We start from the raw sequence: 7,522 nt of genomic DNA on the forward strand, positions 1-7,522 counted from the left end.
TCTTGCAAGCTCACCAATCTAAATTCAGCAAGAAATAAGATGACCATTCCAGAACCATGTTTAAAATGCAGTCAATGGTCAGTATGTTCAAGTGAACCATCTTGAGTCCTTATCTTCCAATTCATAAAAAGTAGAACTCCTCAGGCACACAACATAGCTTTGTGAATCTATGGCAATGCAATGTTGGCAAGGAGAAAAGGTTTACATAAATTTAAAGATTTTAGTCAGATATCTTAACAAAATTTATGAAGAACCAAACTGAAATCAGTTGCATACCTGTGAATTTATGCATTTAAAGGCTTATGTGGATTTGGGTCATGAGCAATCACAGATGTGGGCCACATCAGTAAGCCAAGAAATATCTAGAGAAATGTGTTATCTATTACTGAATTTCTATGCCACCTTTTCTCACAGGATTCTAAGGCAGTTTACACAACTGAAGAAAAAATCCTCCAAGCAACAACAGCAGTTCAATAGAAAACAAATTTTAAAAAGCAGTTAAAATAGAAGAATCATATCCAAGGGGTTTATCCACTGAAGTTAAACACTAAACTGAACATGCCTAGGACAGATATGGGGAAGTACTTCTACACATAACCCATAGTTAAACTGCGGAACTCATTGCCACAATTATTGAATCATTGGAGTTTATCACATGGGAAGAATTTCTCTTAATTTCAAATGAAAAGAAAATGGGGCCAGAATTCCCCAGAATTCACGTGAATTCGCTAGTTGATTTTGACTTCCCATTGCCCCAAAATAGCTTGCCATTGCCCGAAATTGCATGTGATCACTTCTCACGCAATAACGTGAAACCCCATGATTGCATTCGGACTGACTTCCCATTGCCCAAAATTGCGTGTGGTAATCTGTCATGCAATAACGTTAAACCCCATGATTGCGTTCGGATTGCCATTGGATTATACTTCCAATTTCCCTTGTCTGATAGCATCCATAGAGTTGGAAGAGCCTCATAGGCCATTGCATTGAACCCTCTGCTCAATGCAGGAAATCCAGCTAGAGCAGTACTAGCAGGTAGGTGTTTAGTCTCTTTTTGAAGATGTCCAGAGAAAAAGTCCCCAGCACCTTTCTAAATGCCTATAACTGGTTCCATTGCCTTACTGGTCTTAGTGTCAAGAAGTTCCTTCTAATGTTCAATCAAAATCTACCTTTCTGTGACTTAAAATCATTAGACCTCATCTTAAACTCTGGGGCCGCAGAGAACAGCCCTGTCTCCTTATACTGTACTATCCTATACTATCCTTGCAAGCTTGGGGTACATCTATGCTCTGCCACAGTGATTTGTCTTTTCTTCCATTCTTTATACAGGCTCTTTTTTTCCTTTCACTTTCTCCTTGAGTTTGCTGTGCAGCCGCATTGGCTTTTTTCAGACATGTCCCATTTTTCTTCTTCTATGGGATTATTTGTTATTGTGGGTTTTGCAATTCCTTCTTCAAGAATTCCCACCTTAGCTCTGTGTCTTCTTCCTTGAGAAACTCTAGCTTTGTGAGTCCATTCGGTATTTGTTAAATTCCACTTTCCTGAAATCCAGCATCCTTGTTTGACTAGACTCTTCTTTGACCTGTCCCACAATTCTAGCATTACATGGTCACTTCCCCCAAAGTATGAATTACTTTGATTACTGTGACCAACTCCTCCCTACTACAATATGTAGTAATGGCTGCCAACTTGAATGGCTTTGAAAAGGAATAGCATAGCTTCATTGAGGATGGAGCCATTAGTGACTACTAGTCTGAAAGGCTATATGTCAACTCCAGTACAATTGCGGGAAGACATTCTATGTGCTTGTGATTGGTTGCTGTGTACCTGTGTGCCAAAAATGTTGGACTAGACAGGTCTTTGGTCTGAATCATAGAATCATAGAGTTGGAAGAGACCACAAAGGACATCCAGTCCAACCCCATTCTGCCAAGCAGGAACTCACAATCAAAGCATCCCTGACAGACAGTCATCCTGCCTCTGCTTAAAGACCTCCAAAGAAAGAGACTGCACCACTTTCTGAGGGAGTGTGTTCCACTATTGAACAGCTCTGACTGTCAGGAAGTTCCTCCTAATGTTGAGCTGGAATCTCTTTTCCTGTAGCTTCCATCCATTGTTCCGTGTTCTAGTCTCTGGTACAGCAGAAAACAATCTCACTCCATCCTCAATGTGACATCCCTTCAAATACTTAATCAAAAAGGAGGACATGCTCAAATATGGCTCTCCTTAGGTTCTTTTCTCTCTCTCTCTCTCTCTTTTTTTAACAAAAGGCTTAGGATATTTTAAAAGGGCCAAAAAGATAGCAGTATAAGCTATCCATAAGGATTTCACATTTGGAATACAAAATTGAAGAAAAATAAACAGCCAGAGTATAATTAAGCATACAGTACTAGGCATGATTTAGGGCAGATCTCACTATCAGCAGCAACATACTTCTGTTGTTGCTGATAGTGAGATCATAGAATCAGTCCAATCCTCTGTCATGCAGGAACTCACAATCAAAACACCCCCAACAGATTACCATAAAGCCTCTGTTTAAAGGCCTCCAAAGAAGAAAGGTATGTGCTTTCAGCCTATTGACTTATGGTGACTCCATGAATTTCATAGGGTTTTCTTTGGGAAGGAATACTCAGAAGTGATTTTGCTAGTGTCTTCCTTTGAAATATAGCCTACAGCACTTAGCATTCCTTGGTGGTCTCTCATCCAAATACTAACTAGGACTGACCCTACTTAGCTTCCAGAATCTGCCCTTTTTCTCAAGGCAGCTTATAAAAATGGAAACAAATACATATAAAATCATTTGCAAAAACATAGATGAAACATATAAAAGGTGTTCTTAGCATACAGTTAAATACTCCATACAAATAAATTGATTTAAAATAAATCCATAAGAATACAAAAGATAAACTTTGATAAGACAGCATACTACTAAAAGCCCTAGAAGTCAATTTCTAAAAGTGAATTCTCAAAAGTCTGCCATACCACATTTTAATTTTCACTGACTGATAGAAAGGAGGAGGTCATCCTGTTTAAATATTTGAAAGGATGTTATACTGAAGATTGAGCAAGTTTGTTTTCTCTCGCTCCAGAGAATAGGACCCTGAGTAATGAGTTCAAACTACAGAAAATCCTAAACATTAAAAAAAACTGATGGTAAGAGCTGTTTGACAGTGGAGAAGAGGTGATATGATAGCCCAGTTGAAATATTTGAAGGGATGTCATATAGAGGATGGAACAAGATTATTTTCTGCTGCGCCAAAGAATAGGACCCAAAGCAATGGATTCAAACTACAGGAAAAAGATTGCAGCTCAACATTAGGAGGAGCTTCCTGACAGCAAGAGCTATTCAACAGTGGAACACACTCCTTCCTTGGAAAGTGGTGGAGTCTCCTTCTTTGGAAGTCTTTAAACAGAGGCTGGATGGCCATCTGTTGGGGATGCTTTGATTGTGAGTTCCTGCATGGCAGGGATTGGACTTGATGTCCCTTGTGGTCTCTTCCAAGTCTATGATTCTGTGTATGTGTATTCTTTTGGCCACATGCAAATGTCAATCAAAAGGGAGGACATGTGCACAACTGCTTGTGTTGTCACCTATTCCTGCAGGTGTCATATTATATTGGCTTTAAATAAGTTTTGGTCAAAATTTTAATGTTCCTCTTTTCTGTTAGAACAAAAGAAGCACGTAAATCTTCATTGGTGTTCTCTCTCTTTCTCTTCTCTCCCGCCCCCCAACCCACTTGGGATCCTGAAGAACCAGGACATCAGGAAGGCTCCCTGCAATACCTTCCATGCCACAGGCAGCAGGAGTGGAGTGGATAGTCATTGCTCCTCATCCCCCCAGTCATAATTTGTCGGGGGGGGGGGGCGTGTTGGAAAAACAGCAAACATGTATGCTTCTGCTGAGGCAAAACTGTGTATCAGGAGGTTTAATGTGGGCAGAAATTATTAATAACTGGGATAGGGGAAGAGGGGGGAGATCCGGAGCCAAAGTACCATTTGTACATGTCCTCCTTAGCCTTTAACCATTTAACCATTTAAATGCCCATTGCCTTCAGAAGTGAGATAAAGAAATGCCTATCCACCCACCCTCTGCCAAAATGCACTGCCATGTGAATAATCAGATGTCCACATGTTCAATAAAGTTCATCCTTCCATATTCTATGGTAAAAAGTGTGATCACCCTTTTTTCAGATTTTGAGGACTCCCTCCCACGCCAAAAAAAGGATGAATGCATTTGAATCATATCATATTTACATGTATTCAACCAGGATAATTTTCATCATGTAGACTAGCCCTGAGTCTGATTGCCTCATCTTGAAAACCATTTTGCTCATTCCAAAAGAGCAAAATATTTCAGCAGAGATTCCCTCCCCACTTTAGTTTCCAAAGTTCTCAGTTTTTCCATTGGAAAAAAATGAATTTTTATCTTCGGAAAAACATGAAAACATTTTTCTTCCTGAAATTTTCCACCTTTTTTTCCCCTTGGCGTTCACATCTCTGTACCTGCATGTCCTGTACAAAAAAACCCTTCCTATCTTTTGCAAAGGACTGATGTTTCAGTCCTGGCCTGAGTGATGTTTCAATCCCAAACTTCCTCTTCTTCCAGAGAAGCTGACGGTTTTGTTCACTGACACTTGAAATGTTAATGAACATTCTGTGTCATCAGATCCACTCAGCCAATTGTCAGACAATTTAATGCCAAAAATGCAATGTAATTCTGATTGCTTAAATATGTAAAATTACTCGGCTACTTTGAGCATCAAATAATGCATTACAGACTTGGTGAGGATTTATTTCCAAATTCAGCTGCAGCAGCAGAGTGGTGTACAACCACTTTTTGCTGCACTGTTGTTGCTGTTTTTACATCTAATACACATACACAGGTTTCAGAAGGTGATTTAGATCAATAAAACATGCTCTCCCTCAGCTCTGCTCTTTTAATCACATTTGAAGCCTCGCATGCCTACATTAAACTTAAAACCAAAACATAATGTCTAGTTTGGCCCTAAATTCTAATATCAAAAATACACATTTTAGAACCATTATCATGTCACTTCTCTGCATCTTGCTAAAGAGAACCTGACCTCTCATATCAAAAATATTGAAAAATACATGCAAAAATACTATAGCTCATCACATCACTTGATCTCTCTGTTGATCATTCATAATGTAACAACTTATATTTGTATGTTTATAAGTGTTTTATTACTGGCAAATAAAATCTTTAAAAACAACAACAAAATTTAACAACTTATGCATGAGATGTAAACTGCTTCCAGTGAGAAGGTTCTGTGTCTGATTATGTAATGTGTCATCTGAAGCTCAGAACCTACTCAATAATTGCATTATTCTTTCCTCTGTAATTTTTTGGTGTGTGTTAGTGAAAGCACCCTTGCCTTCGGTCTAGCTGAACAAAAACTAGATAAAGAGGGGCTTATTTCTGTTTCTCTTCTGCTCTTTTTTTCCCCCAGCTCAGAAACACTGTGTCTTCCAAACTGCCTTTTTACCTGTAGAGAGAAAGATGCAAGATCGGCTTGAAGGAAAGGAGGGAAAAAACATGAGAGGGAGGAATGGTTGCATAGGTTCTCTTCATGTGTTATTCCTTCACTCAGTCATAGCCTACACATATGACTTTAGTAAAACAGAGGGGGGGGGGAGAGGGAGAGATGAGTTGTAGATCTCTACTGTGTTTTACACAATATGTAGTTTCAAACCTCTGGATGGTATTTAGTGGTGATTCTATTTTGCACATGTTTGATGGTGGTATCTCTGATGGAGCTGTCGGTGAAGATGCTCAGTTGGAGGTAAGGCAATATCAGTGCAACACTAAACAACCAATTGCACACTTATAACAGCACATTGACCAGGATAGGAGTCATGTCTAGACCCTTGGAGATTGTGGAACTAGACCCTTAGTGATTGTGGAACTGGTGCATTCAGATTCAAATCTCAGCTGGTAGCCTCTAACCAATTTACTGTCTGTCTGTACAATTTACCTTACAGACTTGTAAGGATAAAAAAAAATCACAAAACAGTTTGTATGTAGTTATAGTGTTACAGAAATAAGCAATATTTTCTAACAAAAAGGCTTCTTTCTAAATTTGACTTCACATGACTGGAAATCAAAAGCAATATATGTTGGCTGGATTAACAATCAGTCCAATTTTTTTTCCCAAATGAAATGTATGTAGCAAGTATTGACAAAGAAACTAAAACACTCTGAGAATGCTTTGAGTTGACAAGAAATTATTGATATCCTATCTGTATCAGAGAAGTAGTGGATATGGCTAGAGGTATTTTGCAGTTTACTATATTCCATTTTCAATTAAGTATTCATCTGATACTAAATCAGCTATGAAAATACTGGAAATAATATGCCCCCCCCCCTTTTTCTAACAGCATAATGGAGTGCTAGAACAATGGCTCTACTTCAACAGTGGTGTTTTTAGGACATCATTATGTGAACTTCATTTTCAGATCATGCAATTAAGGAAACTGCAGCAATAATAATAATAAGCATGCTACATAATAAGGACTAGCTAATGACTAAGCTAGTCCCTGGGATCTTCTTCTGGGGAATTCCTATTGAAATGACATGGAGTGGAACATGAGCATATTCTATATGATTCACATGTCTTTCAGAGGAAATCAACCAGGGGAAAGACACTGCTGAATGGTATCCAAAATAAACAATTTATTACGTATTCTGAAAGTGAAGTTTATCTAAAGCATTGTGCATATTTCCCAGTCTTCTTAATTTCTTAATTTCTAAGCCATGCCACAAAACAATGCCATGTAACAAATTCATTTATTTCTCTTCTCATTAAGCAGTCAATAAACATAGATGGCTACAAAAAGGCAACAACAATGACCACAACCTAGATCACTGTTATGTACACTCCATTTGTAATAGGCAGATTTTGGTGAGCGATGCTGTGGTCAGTTTCCATTGCACCACTTTTTGTGCTACATATTAATGTTAGTCAACTGGGAAAGCAAGCAACAAATACAGAAAACTGAAAGCACTTATAAATTAATATAAGATCTTTGATTAACTATGCTTCTTTTTAATCAATAGTGATTTGAATTTAATGGACTAATACCAATGGACACTTCATGTGACATCATTCATTTGATCTTACTGTTAAGTGTATAACAAGATAACTATTTTTAACACCCAAATTAGTCAATGCCTCCTCTTGGCTTTTTAATATCACACATACAGACAAGAGAGAGAGAGTTCAGTTTCATCTGCCTAAAAAAATGATTGCATGTGAATCCTGCAGAGCAAAAAATTAGAAATAAAAACATTCAAATGACTGATTTCAAAAAGCTAAACAGCTTCAGTTTATTTCATGTCTATAGGGAAGGATAAACCTGCTTTATTAATATCTGAAAGTAAAACAGGAGGCAGAGGAATATATATATATCCTAAACCTGGAAATCACAGATATTATGCTTTATAATGATATAACTACTATGTGTGCACAATTTCCTAAGTTTTAATAAATTGCATGCAAATG

The sequence above is a fragment of the Sceloporus occidentalis genome, unplaced genomic scaffold (assembly GCF_023333645.1).
Source record: "Sceloporus occidentalis isolate IW3139 unplaced genomic scaffold, rSceOcc1.0.p SCAF_2, whole genome shotgun sequence".
NCBI classification, from domain to species: Eukaryota; Metazoa; Chordata; class Lepidosauria; order Squamata; family Phrynosomatidae; genus Sceloporus; species Sceloporus occidentalis.